The sequence below is a fragment of the Planococcus citri genome, chromosome 3, assembly GCF_950023065.1.
Source record: "Planococcus citri chromosome 3, ihPlaCitr1.1, whole genome shotgun sequence".
In the NCBI taxonomy this organism is placed as follows: Eukaryota; Metazoa; Arthropoda; class Insecta; order Hemiptera; family Pseudococcidae; genus Planococcus; species Planococcus citri.
The window spans coordinates 73,990,273-74,009,355 of NC_088679.1; the positions used below are offsets into that span (position 1 = coordinate 73,990,273).

The 19,083-nt window shown below is 34.5% G+C and overlaps 1 long non-coding RNA gene across 1 annotated transcript in view; it reads right to left on the reverse strand.

Moving 5' to 3' along the window:
* Nucleotides 1–6,528: 6,528 nt before the first annotated feature.
* LOC135839107 (uncharacterized) overlaps nucleotides 6,529–19,083 on the reverse strand; it is a 52,829-nt gene continuing 40,274 nt past the window's right edge. Inside the window, exon 2 of the long non-coding RNA XR_010557539.1 lies at nucleotides 6,529–6,856. This is a non-coding gene — a long non-coding RNA (uncharacterized LOC135839107). The remainder of the gene's footprint in view (nucleotides 6,857–19,083) is intronic.

Here is a 19,083-nt window from a genome sequence, read left to right on the forward strand (position 1 = left end):
TGTGGATGTGGTAGGGGTATATATACGTACGAGGACTGCGAGATTTTCAATATGATTAACGTTCTGTACTACGGACTTTGAGCTAAATTAGTGCGTGAAATTTTGAATTTAAAGATACTCGTAATTCTGACGAGGGAACGTTTCGCGGTCATTCGGTCACCTGTTTTGATTATTATTGTACTATAGAGCATAATAGGGTTTTGTAGAACAGATTCTAATAAATTTTTAGTTGGCTGAATTGAAAATTTAGAGCTTGTGTGGAATGTGTGGGGTATAAAATTTTTCAAAATAGACCAAGAATAAGTATTGCATAATGTAGACTGTAGACTGTAGTGTATAACTTTCCCGCCAATTCTCTATCAATAATTACCCCCACTAATTTCTACCCATCCTAACGTAGGTATTCGGTATTTGATGCTGATGTAATATACGTTCTTGAAATATAGTTCTATTCAACATGTCGTAATGATATTCGAGATATAACAATAAACTACGTATCATGAGACCAGCTCCAAAAAGAAACCCAAGTTGATCCAGATCTATCAAAACTGAAAAACGAACTGGAAAATGGTGTGAATACCGACTCAGACTATTCGTTAAATAATGGTATCATCTTTTATCGAGATGGAATCGTCATTCCATCAAAACTTCGATCAAAAATTCTCGCTGAACTTCATGGTACTCATCATGGAATTGTTAAAATGAAACAAGTTGCACGGAAATATGTATTCTGGGAAAACATCAACAGTGAAATCGAAAACATTGTTGAAAATTGCAAGCACTGTGACCAGGTCCAGAAAAATTCGCCAAAAACGGCAACCCATCACTGGGAAGATCTGAAAACTCCATTTCAAATGTGACGATATGGATTATGCTGAGTACAATGGTGAAAATATTCATCATAATTGATTCAAAAACAAAATGGATTGAAGCATATCACACAAAAAGTAGTCCAGACAGTAAGAAAACAATGAAATTTGCAAAAGATTTCTTCAGTAGGTTTGGATTGTGTCAAAACTTAGTTGGAAAAGAAAAAACTCTCTCCTTATTTTTAAGCTTTATATTGCAAAGATCTTTTCAAAAAGTACAACTTTTCATCATCAGGTAAGAGCACTTGAATAGAAAAAGACTTCCCCAAGATTTGGTTCAGATATGTTGATGACATCTTCAGCATTGTACCAGAGGACTTCAACATAAATGGGTTCCTTGAGACCATGAACAAACAATATGCAACCATCAAGTTCACCTATGAATATGAAAACAACCAACAACTGCCATTCTTAGACATCCTAATCACTAGAAAAGACAACAAACTGGAATATGACATCTACAGAAAGCCTACTCACACTTGCAACAACTACATTCCTGCTGACTCTTACCAGCCCTGGAGCCAAAAACTGGCTGCTTTTAACAGTATGGTCCATAGATGTTGTACACTACTCTTGAGCCCAGGAAACAGGAAGAGAGAATTTGACCACATTAAAAGAGTAGCCAACAATCTGGGTTACAAGACCAGAACCATAGACACCCTCATCAAAAACCATATAAGCAAACAAAGACTGAAAGAGATCACCACATTCCAAAGAGATAAACCAGACAATAGAAGAATCAAGTTGACCCACTACCCAGTCTTAACCAACAAACTTTTCCAGATCTTCAGGAAAAATGATTTAGAACCTGTCACAACCAACCAACATAAACTGAAAACCCTATTGGGAAGCCTCAAGGACAAAGACCCAAAAACTGACCAATCAGGAATTTATAAGATCACATGCTCTGCTTGTGACAAACTTTACATTAGACAGACTAAGAGAAACATCATAACCAGATACAAGGAACATATGCACAAAGCCAGATACAATATTGAAGGAAAATCAGCAATAGGAGACCACATTATAGCAACTGCACACACAATAACTGAACTCAACTTGACCCTAGAAAAACCAGTTGCCAGAATATCAGAACTACCAATTAGGGAAGCAATAGCCATGCACAAAAACAATAGAGAAAAACTCCTCAATGATGACTTGGACCTTTGGACATTGACCTGCTCAAATGCCTACATGGAACCAGTCACATACACACTCCAACAAACAGACACACCCATCCTGGCAGTGACCACACCCATGTTTTAGGACCAATCACAACACAGAGAAATTGACACACCCACAGAAGTGACCACACCCAACCTTTACTTTAAGATGTTACTTTGTATTAGTTCATTAAGTGCTCTTGCCTGATGATGAAAAGTTGTACTTTTTGAAAAGATCTTTGCAATATAAAGCTTAAAAATAAGGAGAGAGTTTTTTCTTTTCCAATTATTGGACTCCTTAGTTTTGGTTCATCTTTTACCCCTCAAAACTTAGTATCCAATAATGTGACCATCTTTAAATCAGCAGAATTTTCGTAAGTTACTAAATCCAATGTTATTCATCAAATTTTCATCCCACCAAATTTCCCAACTAGGGTAAGTGCGCTGGTTTGTGACAGTGTACTGGTTTGTGACACTTTCACAGTTTAAGTCAAAAATAGAGGTAACACTGATTATTTTTATAGATTTTGGTATTTTTCTGTGAAATTTCAATTCATTTTCTATAAGAAACTTCTTATAGTTTCTTCTGTGATATACGTTATCAAACAAAAAATGCTGTCTAAATATTCGCCATGTGGAAAACATCAAAAAACACCCGTTTCTAAGAAGCAATCCCGCTATTACCTCCGATGAATTATGCCATTTTCAGTGGTTAAACATCAATTTAAATTATTGTGAAGTGAAAATATTGTGGAGTATTGTCTAAAGATGGCTAAGATTGAGTTGTTTTCAGTGAAATTTCTTAATTTATTTAATATTTTGGACTGTTACGAACCAGTACATCGAAATTGACAAAACACTAGTTTGTGACGTTTTGTCACAAACCAGTGCAAATTCGAGTCCTCACTAGTACTAGTTTGTGACGGTTTGATTTCTCATTATAAAAAGCGTATAACTGTTATTATTTTCAACCAAAGTAAGTTTTCTTCTATAAAATGACATTAGCTATCAAAAATAACTGGTATAAATATAATATATCTTTTTGAGAACAAAAATTCCAAACTGTCACAAACTAGTCTCTATGTACTAGATACATCGACACTCATCACTTTTACTCCTGATTGATGAATTGAATTCAAAAAAATACATTTTTATTTATAAATAAATGTGAGATTATTCATTTTAATCATTCTTTGCTAGTTCTACACCTTTTTTTATGCCCTGAGTGAGTTTGAAATCATTGTAACATTGGAAAATCATAATTTTGTATCATGTTACTTTAGACCTTATCAGGTATGTCATTTTGAATACTTCTTACGTGAGTTTGGTGGAGATGGATATTGACTTAACTTGAAAGAATAGTGTAGCCAACGTTTTCACTCAATTAAAATCAATCATACACTATCCATTTACTAAATTTATGCTAATTATTCGTTTGTTTTCAAGAGGTGTTATGCACCAACTCTAGTGGGTATATACTTGACTCTGAGGAGTATTTCTGTAATTAGATGATGAAAAAATATCAACTTCTATTCAAATTAAGAGAAAATACTGCTATATTCAATTTTCAGTTCAATAGTATGGTTATTTTGTTGAAAAAGTGAGCGTCACAAACCAGTACCATCTGTCAAAATAACTAGTGCTTGTATGTTACAAACTAGTTCAATTCTCATTTTTTATATTTTTTTAATTTAAAAAAAAATGTGATCAGATATAATGATACTAGATGATTTATTTTGATCACTATTAGTATGACTTACTAAAAAACCATCTCCCAAAATTCTACCTACTTTCAACAATGTTTGAGAGTGATTCAAAGTTGAAAAATGCTTAATGTGTCACAAACCAGCGCACTTACCCTACCAATGGTTTGGCAGAACAGGCTGTTCAAATTATAAAACTCAAGCTGAAGAAAATGGTCGACGTAAAACATACCTATCAAGAAAAAATTGACCACCATCTTATCGAGTTACCGCAACACGCCAATCGATAACAAAGCAACACCAGCGGAAATGGTCTTCGTATACAAACCAACAACATGGTTCAAAACTTTAAAATCAACTCCAAATTCACCAAAATCAACATCTATTCTCAACTCCTGAAAATTGTGCATCAGTGACCAAGTATTCAGCGGTGACTACCGTAAAAACCAATCAACAAAATGGCTGTATGGCACAGTACAAAACGTATTTGGAAATCTTCATTATGAAATCTGTCTTGACAATGGCTGTACTCTGAAACGTCATATTGACCAACTGAAGAAAACTCCAGTGAAACAAGTATCATTTGAGGAAGATCTGCCTACATCAATATGACATCAACGAAATGCAGAAGCCAATGAGCCGATAATCAATGTACCCAAACTAAATATCAAAGATAGAAACAAAATTGGTCAGCCTGGTAACCAACAGGCACAAACTCTGAGAAGATTGGCCAGAGTTAGAAAACCAACAGTTAAACTCGACTTATGAGTCATTATTCATTACATTCAAACTTTCATAATTAATATTATTTCAAATTATTTTATTCTAGATTATTTTACACAGAGGAGAGTGTAGTGTATCAAACTGGAAACAAAGAGAGAACTGGCTCAAGACACCAGAGTCATTTTCCTTGTGGAAAAATTGGTATACATTAATCAACCAGGTAAGTGATTTTTGATCATCCTGCAACATTTTGATGCTCCCCTCACTCATTTATACAATTTCTTAATTTTTTTGAGCTCTAAACAGAATGTTTAGTTTGCACAGAAATAATTTTTCCAGACTTTTTTCATTTTTCAGACAAATTTTTCAAATTTTCTCACCCAAAAAAGTTGAAGGGGAAGAGGGAGGGGTCAAAAATTTACCTAAAAATCACCAAGATTGTAAATGAACTCTTTAAACAAATCGATAATAAGCCACAACTCCATTTTTAGCTCGCCAAATTAATTTCCGCACATTCTGCAGACACAGAAAATTGCATTGGAGGCTCTAGAATATACCAGACACCTACAGACATACGAAATTTGGTTCAATGGAGTTGATATTAGTTTCAGAACTAATTTCCATCATTTTTACAAAATAAATAGATATATTTTTTGAAAAAAAAAAAAAAAAAAACTTAAATCATCGAAAAAGGTCAATTTTGGATTTTCAAAAATCACCCAAAAAATTGGAAAAGCAGAAATTTTGGTCATTAAGTTTTCAGTACATACCCTCTGCAAAAATCCATTTCCTTTCAAAACAGATGATAAAAAAATGAAGAACCAGGGGGAAAAACGGAGCAAAAGAGAGTCAAAAGCTAGGAAGATAAGATCAGTAAATGTTTTAACCGAGTTGATTTCACCTTATCCCATCTGTTAGCTTTCATTTTTACCATCATCTCTTTTTTTATTAACGAAGCAGCACAAAGCATTACACTATACAGTTCAGAATGAAAAAAAAAAACATCCTTCTCAGACGATGAAGAAGGTACATATATAAATAGGCATAATGTAGACTAATGCAAGGACTCGTGAGAGTATACATAAATACAACAACCAGCAGCTAGCAGCTAGCAAGCAGGGATGAAAAAAAAATTACCAAGAATTTCAGTAGTATGCAAAAGGGTATTGGTGGAGGATCTGGGGAGGTATATTCGTCGTGAAATATTAAAGCAATTATATTTATAATCACTTTTATTCTTTTAAGAGGGCGAAATGAGAAGAACGTATTATATAAGTGTACGAGTATATAACATGAACGTAAACCAGGTGAGTACGAATAAATGTTGAATTTTAAATCTTCGTAATTGCAGCGTTTTAATAATGCATAACTAGAATAGGAGCTTTTAATGGGGGGAACTTTATCTTTCATTCCAACAATACATTATCTTTTAAGGTAGGCTCTCGTCGTCGCCGTGGCTCGGCGAAAATAGAAAATTCGCGTAGAAAAGACATCTCCAGCCAGCGCTACGCAATAATTGCGCTGCAAAATATAGTAAATGGCGTCGCTTTTCTTTTCAAATGAGAATGAGAGAGAGTATCATAAGCGCGTCGAGTCGTCAATGAATTCGCAGTGCGGCGATGATGATGATGATGACGAGGACGACGGAGACTTTGGAGTTATGTAGGTATATACGATACTAGTTTTCCAAACGTCAGGTTTATTAAGTAGCTTAATAAAATGCTCGAAGGAAGATAGTGTGCTGTGTGCTAGTTCATCCTTATGAAAAGCAGCGAGAACAGAAGAGTAAAGATGTTGAAAAAGGAAACAGATACGATGTGTGAGAATAAGTAGGTACATATAAGATGAGGTGAAACCATCCGAAAGAGTGGGATGAAAACAATCGACTCGAATTGGCTTCATATAATATCTCATTTACAGTCATTCATGACTCGAGGAGAAATCGACGATTTTCAAAAATAATTTACCAATTTTGAAGAAACAATAATCACAAAACATTGATTTATTTAAATACCATAATTATTAATACCAGCAACTGCATGAAGACGATACTTCAACTGCACAAACGTCAAATCATGTTCTTAATTTTTCAAGTTTTTTTTTTTTTTTTTTTTTTTTTTTGATAAAACTATCTGATATTAAAGGGAAGTAAATTGCTCTAAAAATTGTAAAACTGAACTCGAAACCAGTACTCTGAGATTCTGAAATTACTCAGCATGAAAAATGTCGGAAACACAAAATGTTTTACCAATCATGGCACCGCAATTTACGTCACGATCGAACTAAAAGTTTGAAAAATCATAAGGTCGAATTATAGGAAAATTGCCATTTTGTAACTCACCCACTCGAGTTATCGTTTATATCGAACAATTCTTTACGGAAAATAATCAAAACTCACCTGAAACAAAAAGTTGAAATGTTGATTAGTGAATTGCAAAGTATTTCATTGTTCAATTTTTAGAAATAATAAAATGCATGACAATATTGAAACTTATAATTAATAACGAGTAAGATTATTTTTACAATTTTCTTACGGTACGTTAAACATATTTTCTGAGTTCAAGTTCGTGGAAGAATCATCCATTCTAGCCAGTTCGAAAGTTGAAAGGGAAAATATACGAATAATCAGACGAAAATTCAGCACATTTTCCCCCAAAGTATGAAAGGACTTTATTAAATGCAACACTGCTGAATTCGATTTTTTGGAATTTTTCGATGTTTTTGGGCTCCCTATTGAACCTCGAGGCAAGATAGTTACTGATTGTGACAAGAAACAACATTTTTGAGAGAAATACATAATAATATGTCAACATAGTCACTTCGTTTTTTATTTCATCTGCCTAATTGTGCAGTTTTTGAACCATTTGGGTGAATTCAAACACTCGGTGAGGGTCTAAATTTTTAGATGGAATATATGAAGTTTTTTTTGAGTTACTCCAAACTTCCACTATCGTTGTTAAAATGTTGAGGATACTAAAATATGAACAAAAGCTATCCAAATTCTTTTTCACGATCCATAAGGTTGTATCATTCCGCATTCAGGTGAGATCCAAATCCAAAATTTTGTATCATTTTTCTCATATTAAATTACAAAATATGTAGGTATGCTAAACAGGTTTTCTTTTTTTTGGAGGTGAGGAGGAGGGGGGAGAGGGCGAGGCAGGAGAAGGGTGGAGGTATCAAATAGTTATACTCGCAGTGCCTAAAACACATACTCGTATTTTAATACCGTCTACTGAATGCTCAAAAGTTGACAATTTTGAGTTTTGTTTCTATTTATCTAAGGATTAGTATTTTGGACTCCTTTTTATTTTTCAAGTGAAATAATATCAGAAGCTCAAGACAAATCCCCCCTCCCCCCCCAAAAAACAACATAGTTGGATACCAAAGATGCTATTTTTGGAAAATTTTGAGATTTCATCTTTTCTGGGAGATTTTTGACTTCTGCCTCCCTCTTTTTTGGAAACCATTTTGGATTTTTTAAACAAAATAATTTATCAGAAGAGTTTTTAAGGTGTCAAAAAACATTTAATACCTAACCATTGAATTTTTGACAATTTTGAGTTTTTTTTCCTTCACTTCTCAAATGGGAATCTTGTTCATTCGAGCAATTATTCCCAAGTTTATTTGTGTTTTACAGAAATTTCATCAATTTTTATAGTTTCATCTCCATTTTACAGGTTTTGTCAAAGTTTAGATTCCAATTTAATAATGTTTGATCAATTTTATTGCCAAAGTTTTATAATCCATGGGATTTTCATAAAAATTTTCCCAAATTTTGAGATATTTTATCAAATTTTTAATGTAGGTATTTTTAATTGTTTTTAGCAATATTATTTCAACAAGTTTCAACTTTATTTCAGGCAAATTTCATTGAATTAGTAAAAATTTCAATAATTTTTTAATAGATAATTTTATTTTCTGCAGTTTTTTGTGCCAATTTTTTAGATTTTTGATGATTATTCTTGTACGTGCTTTATGAAAAAAATTCCACTCAAATCCAATAACATTTGATCAATTTTGTTTGTTATTTTCGACTATTTGTTTGATATTTCAATAGAATATTTTACTCAAATTTCAAGACATTCCATCAAATTTTCAATTTTTGGTATTTAAATGAAAACTAAAAGTAAGTAAGTACATCTTATCAACTCGAAACCGGGAAATGAAAAACATGAAATGCAATTTGAAAATTCTGAAAATGGAACCGAAAATTGAGAATTTGAGAATTGAATCAGAAACTAAAGGGTCATTCCATGCCAAATCGGCGGATTTTTGCACGAGGGTTCTTCGATTTTTTTCAAAATCAGATATTGTGTAGAGGTCATCAAACGATGACGAATGACGCAAACCGGACATTTTTTCGATTTTTTTTGACGGAGCTGTGGCGCTTCAAAGTTCTCTAAAATTGCCGAAAATGGAAAATTTCAGTTGCGAATTGCTCCAGTTGTACGTGGTATAGAATTTTGAACTTTTTTTCAAATTGTAGTACTTTGAGAGGGTAATCGACGAATTATGTCAAAATCAGTGTTGCCACTTTCTGAAACCTAAAAAACTCGATTTGAAAACTTATAATTTAAATATAACCACGATGTCCACCAGTAAAAATTCTGAAAAAATTCTCAGTTTTAGTCCTTTTTATGTAGAATAACATATCAAAAAATTGGAGGGGCATTTGTTTTCATTTTCGATAAAAAAAAATTACAAGTTTTATTTTCATTGCAAAAGTACCATCAGAAACCTAAAAAATGAAAATTTTTGAAATATTTTATCAATGTGTAGACGAATATGTGAAAAAAATCCCCCTCACCCCAATTTGTCAACGAATTGACATTTGTCGTGCTATAATTTTATTTTAAGAGTGAAATGTATTGAAAAAATGTCGTCGCCGTTAAAAAATTGGGGTGACGGGGATTTTTTCACACATTCGTCCACACATTGATAAAATATTTCAAAAATGCAAAAATTTTCATTTTTTAGGTTTCTGATGGTACTTTTGCAATGAAAATAAAACTTGTAATTTTTTTTTATCGAAAATGAAAACAAATGCCCCTCCAATTTTTTGATATGTTATTCTACATAAAAAGGACTAAAACTGAGAATTTTTTCAGAATTTTTACTGGTGGACATCGTGGTTATATTTAAATTATAAGTTTTCAAATCGAGTTTTTTAGGTTTCAGAAAGTGGCAACACTGATTTTGACATAATTCGTCGATTACCCTCTCAAAGTACTACAATTTGAAAAAAAGTTCAAAATTCTATACCACGTACAACTGGAGCAATTCGCAACTGAAATTTTCCATTTTCGGCAATTTTAGAGAACTTTGAAGCGCCACAGCTCCGTCAAAAAAAATCGAAAAAATGTCCGGTTTGCGTCATTCGTCATCGTTTGATGACCTCTACACAATATCTGATTTTGAAAAAAATCGAAGAACCCTCGTGCAAAAATCCGCCGATTTGGCATGGAATGACCCAAAGATAAAAAAATTGAAAACAAACAATCGAATGAAAAATTTTAAAAATGGCCATAAACCAAAACTAAAATCGTAAACTCCATAAACAAATTCAAAACTGGAGTTACATGGTTGAAAAAATTCTGAAATTTAAATGAAAAATTGAAAATAAAATCGAAATAGAACTTTGAAAATTAAATCAAAAACCAACTCAAAGTAAAATCGAGAACATTGAAATTGAATTTATAAGAATCTAATGAACATCGAGTCTCCAAAACTTTTACTTCAAATACTGTAAAAAATTCGAAAAACGAAAGTAAAGACTGAAAATTTTGAATAATAAAACGAAAATTCTGGAAATTGAATGAAAAATTGAAAAAAATTCGAAAAAAGAACGTGAAACAGAAAACTTTGACATTGAAATCGAAAATATGACGGCAAAATTCAAAATCTGGAAATGAAAATCGAAATTAAAATAAAATCCAAGACTAAAAATTAAATCGATAAATCTGAAAGTTGGATCGAAAATTGAAACCCAAAAACAAAAGTAAAATAAAAACTACAAAATTGATGATACCAATTTTCTGTAATTTTTCATAATTCAATCCATTATAATCAAACACTTGATTAATTCTTCGTAATTTCTAATACTCATTTTTTTTTGGTACATTAAAGCAATTTTGCAATACTTCGTTCAATTTTCCTAACATTTCATGTACTTACTTAATACTCTTGAAATTGTATTCTTAAACATTTTTAAATAAATAAAATGAAATTTCCCCAGATTTTAGCTATTATTTGCATAACATTTTAACAAAATTTCAAGCAGTTTTCTCAAAACTTTGCTCAAGCCAACACTGATTTTTTATCAATGTGGAAATTTCTAGTCACTGAAAGGTCAATTTTACAACTTTTCGGCTCATTTTCTGAATTTTTGACAAATTATCATTCGAGGTTAAGATTCAAGTATAAATCTTTACTTCTTTCATAATTCAGAAAAATAGCTAAAACCTTATCAATTCTTTAATTTTTTTTCTAACAGACAATAATGACCAAAATTTGGCACCACTGTGTTCCAAAATATTCTCCATGTAGCGGAAATTACATCTTTTGATGTTTTGATATGTATATAATCAAGGAAAATTTGAGAAGAAAAAATTTTCGAAACACAAATTTACCCTAAACTAAGTCATTTGCAAATTTCCAATCAATTACTAGAACTCAAAAAAATGATCTTTGATTTTGATGGCAATGACCTGGGGATATGTAGAATTTCAATACTTTCCTTTGGAACTGGACCCTTTTCCCAAAACAGATTGGGTGGGGGTTAGAGCGAAAAAAAAAACGTAATTTTTTTTTCAAAAATGCTCTCTCACTCAGGACTTATGGTATATCTCTCCTCCAGGGGCACTTCCGAAACTAAGATTTTTTTCTGAGAGACTTTCTACTCGAAATGAAGGCCTCTACCAAATTCGGTCAAAATTCTCTTACTTTTTTTTTGCAATCCATTCTATTCAAAATGCATCCGGAAAAGACAACGATCATCACATGAATTCATTGATTTTTTTCAACTCGATCTCAGTGTCTTCTCACGCTCCAATTTTGACTTTGTGCGATGAAAGGGCAAAGAAGGAGAACTGAATCACCCACTCGTACTTTCCGCGTAGAAACCCCGACTAAATTGCAACGCTTTTAATCATTCGCGAGTACAGTAGTACACATAAGCATAATTTCTTTTCATGGTGAAAAAAAAATTCTCGTACAAATTTCACCTACATTTGAATTCCTACCAAAGTACACAAAATCGATCTACTCGACGTAGGTAAAATTTAATTACTAGATTGAAACGTGAAAAAAAAAAAAAAATTTAAAAGATTTCATTTCATTAAGGAGGAAGAAAAAAAACACTCGCTATGTTTTTCACAACTTGGCCGAGCGAATATTCAACAGAAAAAGCAGCTATGTATATTCTACGTAGGTAGGTATAAAGTCTATGAAATATACGAGTCTTAGACTTCCGTTCTTTGAGTTCAAAACGAAACGGCGCGGCGCAGCGCAACGCGACGAAAAAAGCAGAAAAAATCGCTTAAAATAAAATCGCAATTAAAAAAGACGTATATATAAGAGAGAAAAAACAAAAAAACACGAGCCGGGCGAGCTCTCGAAAAATGGAAGGAAAAAAATGAATACATAGTACTCCGTATACCTTTACCTACCTTACACTACTAACAGGTGAAAGGCAGGGTAGAGGAGGTACTCGTTGTTGCATCGAGTTGAATAACTCGATGAAATTCTAATTACACCAACATTTATATTTCGCAAATTAGTAAAAAAAAAGAGAGAAAAAAAACGAGTAGTACACTGTAAAAAAAAAAAAAAAAATAGAAAAAAGACCGTACAGAGAATTCAACGAACGGAGGGTGGTAGGGAGGGCAAGGTGTAGAGAGACGAGAACGAACACTATAATATACGAAAAACCCAAACAAATTCCCGGTACATTGTTTAACTACATTTTTAACATACGATGCTTCGGCAGTGTGAAAAAGTTAACATTTTGCTCTAAAGCGCGACGACGCGAACAAAACAGGGAGGAAAAAAACACACAAACGAAAAATTACGCCAAGGGGGAAGGTACGAAAAAAAAAGACAAGTGAAATTTATGCTTACCTTCGTACCGAGATATATATCAACATCTAAATTCTTCGGGGTTTGTGTTCGTATATATTATGTGTGTGTGCTGGGGTTGTGTACAGTTTAAAGCTCATAGCTTTCGCGAGCCCTTTGCCCGCCTCCCTCTACATGTGGCAGTCCTCTTTATACCATATCGTGAAGCGAAATGCGAAAAAAAGGTTATAAATTGCCGTTATGTACTATAAATGTATGTATATGTAAACGTCGGCGGTATGTTTAGACTTTAAAAACGCGTGTTTATGTATCGAGGTAACTACCCACAGTAGGTACCTCCACCAGCGACGACGATTTCCTCTCCCTCTCATCTCTATTGTAACTATTTGCTATATAAAATGGCAAATATTTGTGCTGATAGAATAGCTGCTGCAGATCCTCCTGCTGCTCGAGGGGAATGCAAAATCAAAGCAATAAGCAATCGGATCCGAGCTAGGTACCTACTTGAAAAATTACGCTGACGAAGCTGACGCTGGTGCTGTTGGTCGAGAATAATTAACCCGCAAGTTTATAGTGTACTTATGATCTCAACAGAGGGGCCAAGGTTCAAATTAAAACTTTTATTCGAGAGGTGGCACGCAGATTTCGGCTAATAAACCAACAATATAGATTTAAATTGCGTTCGAAGTTGAAAAATTAAACTACTCGAGTTTAATTAGCATTCAGTCGAGTGCCCTTCGACTTCGCCTTTCGCGGTGCGAATTCATTAGCGGGTTGATAATGAAAAAAAAAAAAAAGTTTCGAGATTTCGGTTCATTTGAAATTATAATATAATTACATCGTCTCGTATAATATAATGTTGTTTTATTTTCGCGGGTATAATTGTATTTGAGGTGAGAGGGTGAGAGGAATAGGGGGAGGTGGAGAGGGTGGTTGGAATGTGATCAGTGATGGGCAGAGGCGTGCTGAACGGGAGGGGTGAGGAGGTGTTCCACCCCAAGACAGAAAAATGTAGGCGAAAAATTGGATGAGTTGGGAAAAGTGGAGAAGAAATTGTGTGAGTAAGCAGAGAAAATCAGAGAATTGCCAAAAACCATAGGTTTTTATTCCTTGAATTAAAAAGTTTTAGCACTCGCTTCCTTCGGGCCAGATCATTTTTTTCCTTTCTCTGATAAAAGTTAGAGAGTAGAAAAATTGACTTCTCACATATGTTGTTCTACTTGAAATTTTCCAAAAAAAAAGGGCTTTCCAATGCATTCTAGTCAAAACTGCCCGAAAGTCCCAACTTCTGCTGAAACACATGAAAACCAGCTGTTCGCATCATCAAAAATTCAACAGGGTGTCTAACAAAACCCCCCGACAAAAAACTCATTACTTTTTCATGACCGATTTTTCACACTTTTACCGCATAAAAATACCCCCCCCTCCCTCCCTCACCGAAAAAAAATAAATAACTAACTTAAGACTGCGAGGAAATTTTATTTGATTTAAGGTGCACCGGGGCAAGTCAGAACGATTTTTCGCAATTTCAACTTTGACCGGCGGTTACTCCCCTTCTAATGAACCAATATGGATCAAATTCATTATGTAGGTTCCCATAAGGGTTCTTAACCTATGGTGAAAATTTTAGCGCGATTGACACAGTAGCTTTCGCTCAGTGGAATAAAATATAAACTGTTCTGAGTTCCCCCAATTGGGGGAAGTCAGAACAGGCTAAACTTTGCAGAGGCGTAGATCACAAACGGAGCGTCCTAGAAAAATTGCACGGAAACAAAATTGTAGAGAATTTAATTCTCTTTGAGATCACTCTCATCAGTTTTTCACTAGGACGCACGGTTCGTCCGCTATATGCAAAAAACTAAGAAATAGAAAGTCTGTATTTTAGACCAAATTCAAAACAAGTTCAAAACAACAACAAAATACAATTGAACCAAAGACATCTAAAATGAAACTAAACCGCGAAAATTTTTATGCCGTGATGAAGTAGGGGTAGTACCCTCAAGACACCTTTAGCGGCACTTCGCCAGATACAAACCTCTAGGCGCTAGAGCAAGTTTTCTAACTTACCCCAAATTCCAACTTCCCCCAGTGCACCTTATAGAAAAATGAAAGGTAGGTTAGGTACCTACTCGTATTTCAATTTTTTCATTTTTCTGATTTTTTTTGAACAAATTTCTCATTTTTTAATTTTTTTTTTCATGTCATGGGCTTTTTCAAAAATTTTCAAAAATGAAAATCAACTTTGAAACAGATCATTAAAAAAGTACCAAAAAAAAATCAAATTCTTGGCCTTATTGATTTTTAGAAAAAAAGAGATATTGCTTGCCAAATCAACTTATCTAAACAAAGAGAAAGTTGGAATAATTTCATGTTGAGCATCATCCAAAGCACATCTACAAAAGAAATGTGGAAAAAAGTTCAAATCCTTAAAGGAAGTTATATAGGTACTAGAGCTGATAACGGTTACACTACCTGTTAACCGGTATCTCCGGTATCTGGTTAAAATACCAGCTACACCCGCTAGTGGTTGTATCGGGTTGATTCGGATATAGATAGTAGCGTATAGCGAGTACAACCCACATGTTTTTGCACTTGGTCTGAGCACGCACCCCAAAATTTGATAATGCGTAAGTGGGAGGAGTTATGCTTTGACACCTGTCGTTCATATGTGTGATTGACGTTTGACATGATTGATGACAATGATGATGTCATGCCGGTACACTGGCTACGCATTCAATGCGCTACTAGTTATATTGTGAACTGGTGCGACATTTTTTCAACTTGCTACCCTCTTGAGTACCTACCAGACATCGAACTTGCAGCTTAATTCAGTTCGCTTTATGTTCACTTCTTAATAGACCAACTGTGCAATGGTAATGAAATGGCACCAACATCTCACCACTACTAACACAATGTTTTACAAGAAGTGTAAGGTACTGGGTTTGGGAATGGAAATGGTCATGTGCCAGTTACCCTAGGTTACCCGCTCGGAGAAAGGGGAAGATAACCAACACAACAACATCAACTACAACGACAAACCAGATGACGCGCCTCCTCTCGCCTGTTCTTCTTAAGTCACACATGCGCATTGTCATTCCCAAACCCAGTACCTTACACTTCTGTAAAACTTTGTGTTAGTAGTGGTGAGATGTTGGTGCCATTTCGTTACGTTAGAATCCATATACACAGTTGGTCTATTAGAGGAGGCAACAAGATTATTTACAAGGTCGATGCTACCAGAGCTAGAACCGGTCCGAATACCAAATATACCCAGCCCTGGGTCAGGCAACCCCAGGACCAAGTACTACCCTGGTATCCGCTTTAACCAAGTACAATACCGTACCTACTTGTATTTGGTTCAATTTTTGCTGACAGATACAGTCGGTAACCAAGTAGTCCATGGTACTCTCGCTAGTGTATTACGTCACTCAATGCATTCATTCATTCATTCATTTCTTTTCATGTACATCACACAAACACTTACCCAACACACACACACACCCATACAAATTTTCATCTTCGATTCTAAATTGAAATGAGTCATAGCTGATGCGTACGTCGTCAAAGGCCAACCTGGGACAGGATAGTCCCAGTCCTGGGTTCCTCTTCATCAAACTGGGTACCAGGAGTACTCGGTATTCGCTTCAACCAAATATGAATACGAGTATACCTGGGTACTACTCTGTCCCAGTTCGAGCTCTGGTACCTACTAAAGCCCGGAACGATGTCGTTAGTGATGTAGTTATAACAGCTATCGCATCGTTTAAAAGCGATACCCGTTAGTAATCGGTATCGCCAAATAAAACCCAAACCTGTTAGTTGTTACAATCACTTTTCATAAAACGATTATTTCAGCATCGCTTATGCATCGGCACAGAAATCCTTATCTGTTGCATGAATATATGAATGGTTGCGCACGCTTATATGAGCGCGGGGGTGTGTGAGTGTGTGTGAGTCATATTCAAAAGCGTTAGCGATAGCGATGCCAAAAGCGATACTAACGACATCGCTTCAAATAAACTTGTTAGAAAGCGATGTGAATAATTCACTGATAAGAAAAACCTGTTACTAACAGTATCGTTAACAGGTTTGAAGCGATGTCGTTGTAACGACTAACGACATCGTTCCGGGCTTTAGTACCTACCTACTGAAATACCCTACTTAGTAGATGGCAACACTGAAATAAACTCAATAGATGACATTGCAATCACCTTAGCTACATAGATCTCTTGCAAAAGCTTCTGCAACTGTCTCTATAGCTCTGTGTTCCAAACACTAAAAACACAAATATAATCCACCCCCTTAGACTTTTCACCTCAAAATCTAGAACCATACAACTCTCTTTTTTCTCTTGAAGAGCTAAATCATTGTTTAAGCTACAACATTATAAGATTCATCCCCTGGACCTGATGAAATTCACCCTCACATGTTAAAGTACCTTTCAGACACTGGAAAAGAAGACTTACTTCAGTTAAGTATATAACAACATTTAGACTTCTGATTCCTTCCCAAAAATGTGGAAAACTGCAACAATCATTCCAATATTAAAACCTGATAAAACCACAAATCTGGAATCTAGTTATCACCCCATCTCCTTAACTTCAGTTCCTTGCAAAATACTTGAAAAAGTGGTTACGGTATTAACCATCTTCATTGGTAGTAGGTATATTGATTCCTCAAACTCTCTTAGCATTTATCAAAGTGGTTTCAGAAAGAACAGATCTACCCTAGACTACCTCTTTAGTCTCCAAAAAGAAATTAGTACAGCCTTCCAGAATAAAGAAAGTGTTCTTTCAGTCTTTTTTGATTTTGAAAAGGCATTTGATAAAGCCTGGCGTTATAAAATTCTCCAAAAAATACATTCCATTGGAATTTGAGGACATTTGGCCTACTTTATTCAGAATTTCTTAACAAACCGTACTTTTAGAGTGAGAGTTAACAATACATAGATAATTAGACATAGGTATAGTCCGCTAACTATGAGAATGCACTCCTAGTTTTGTTGCCAAGTGCAAGGGTGGCCTAAACTACTGTAGGTGGGCTCTCAGGTATGCGCGTCATGCTAGTTAATAACACAGGTAAGGGTTAAAAAAATGGGCCTGTTCACAATAACAACGTTTAGAACTCCTGATTCTACATAAACCAGTTTTTGTAGCATCTCTGTACCATAACTCTTTCCCTTTATACATAAGCAGGTGTCTTTTGTAAGCAGCTGTTTCATCTCCAACAGAGCACTGTAGTGAATCAGAAGACGATCCATCCTCAGAGAGTGAAGATGACGACGATTCTGAGGATGATTTGGCCACCCCCCCCCCCTTCATCAAAAATAGTTTATTTCAAATTTGTAATTTTATTTCCTCAATTTATTGATTTTACCTACCTATGCAGTATGCATGTTGTAAAATAACAGTGATTTTGAGCTGTTGGCCAATAGTGACATTTTGTTCTCGTTACATATTTTCATACCCCCTGAAAAACCGGTTGTCGTGCGTTCAAGGACATTTAACGAGTGCATTCTCATAGTTGGCGGACTATACTCAGAATTTTTTGAAATTGAAAATGGAGTCACCCAAGGTTTAGTTCTTAGCACAGTTTTATTTATACTTTTGATTGATGACATTTCCAATGTTATTCCTAGACCCATTTCGCTGAGAATCTCTGCTGATGATATAAACATTTCCTTTAGTTCAAATAATATTCAACTAGCTCTTCAAGTAATTCAAAAAACCTTTGAAAAAATTGAATCATGGGCAGATTCCAATGGTCTAACCTTCTCAGCTCAGAGTCAAAAACACACTGTATACTTTTCACCAAAAAAATACTCCTCCAGATCTCATTCTCAACTTCAAAGGACACTCTTTAGAATTTAAAACCACTACTAAATATCTTGACTCAACTTTTGATAGAAAACTAAATTGGACTCCTCATTTCCTAAAAGTAAAATCAGATTTCATGAAACGCCTAAATCTGTTGAAAATAATCAAAAATACTAAGTATAATCCATCCCGCAAACTATTACATTCACTTGTATAAATCTCTAATTCGCAGTAAAATTGAGTAGCTATGGAAGCCCATGTTTTGCGAATATATCTCAAATAAGACTTCTAATATCTTAAAAACAATTCAAAATTCAGCCCTAAAGATCTGTATAGGAGCTCTCTATTCCTCTCCAATAGATATCATTTATTGTGAAGTAGCAGAATTACCCCCAGATTTTAGAAGAACTCTTATAACAAACAAATTCATCTCAAATGCATCCAACAACCTTTCCCATCCACTCCAAAACTCAAATAAACCACCCAACCCTCAACATTTTGATCATATAGAATGGCCCATTTCAAATTTCATCACAATGTTGAATGATCTTCAAATCAATCCTAAGACACTCATCCAAAAACCAATATTATATCCTCCTTGGCTCCTCAAACCTCTAATTCAATCTCTGCTTTACAGATGGATCAAAAATACCAACTCTTCATTCAGAGGGTATGCCTACTCCATTAATGATAAAATTTCAAATTTTAAAATCCATCTGGCAAAAAAGTG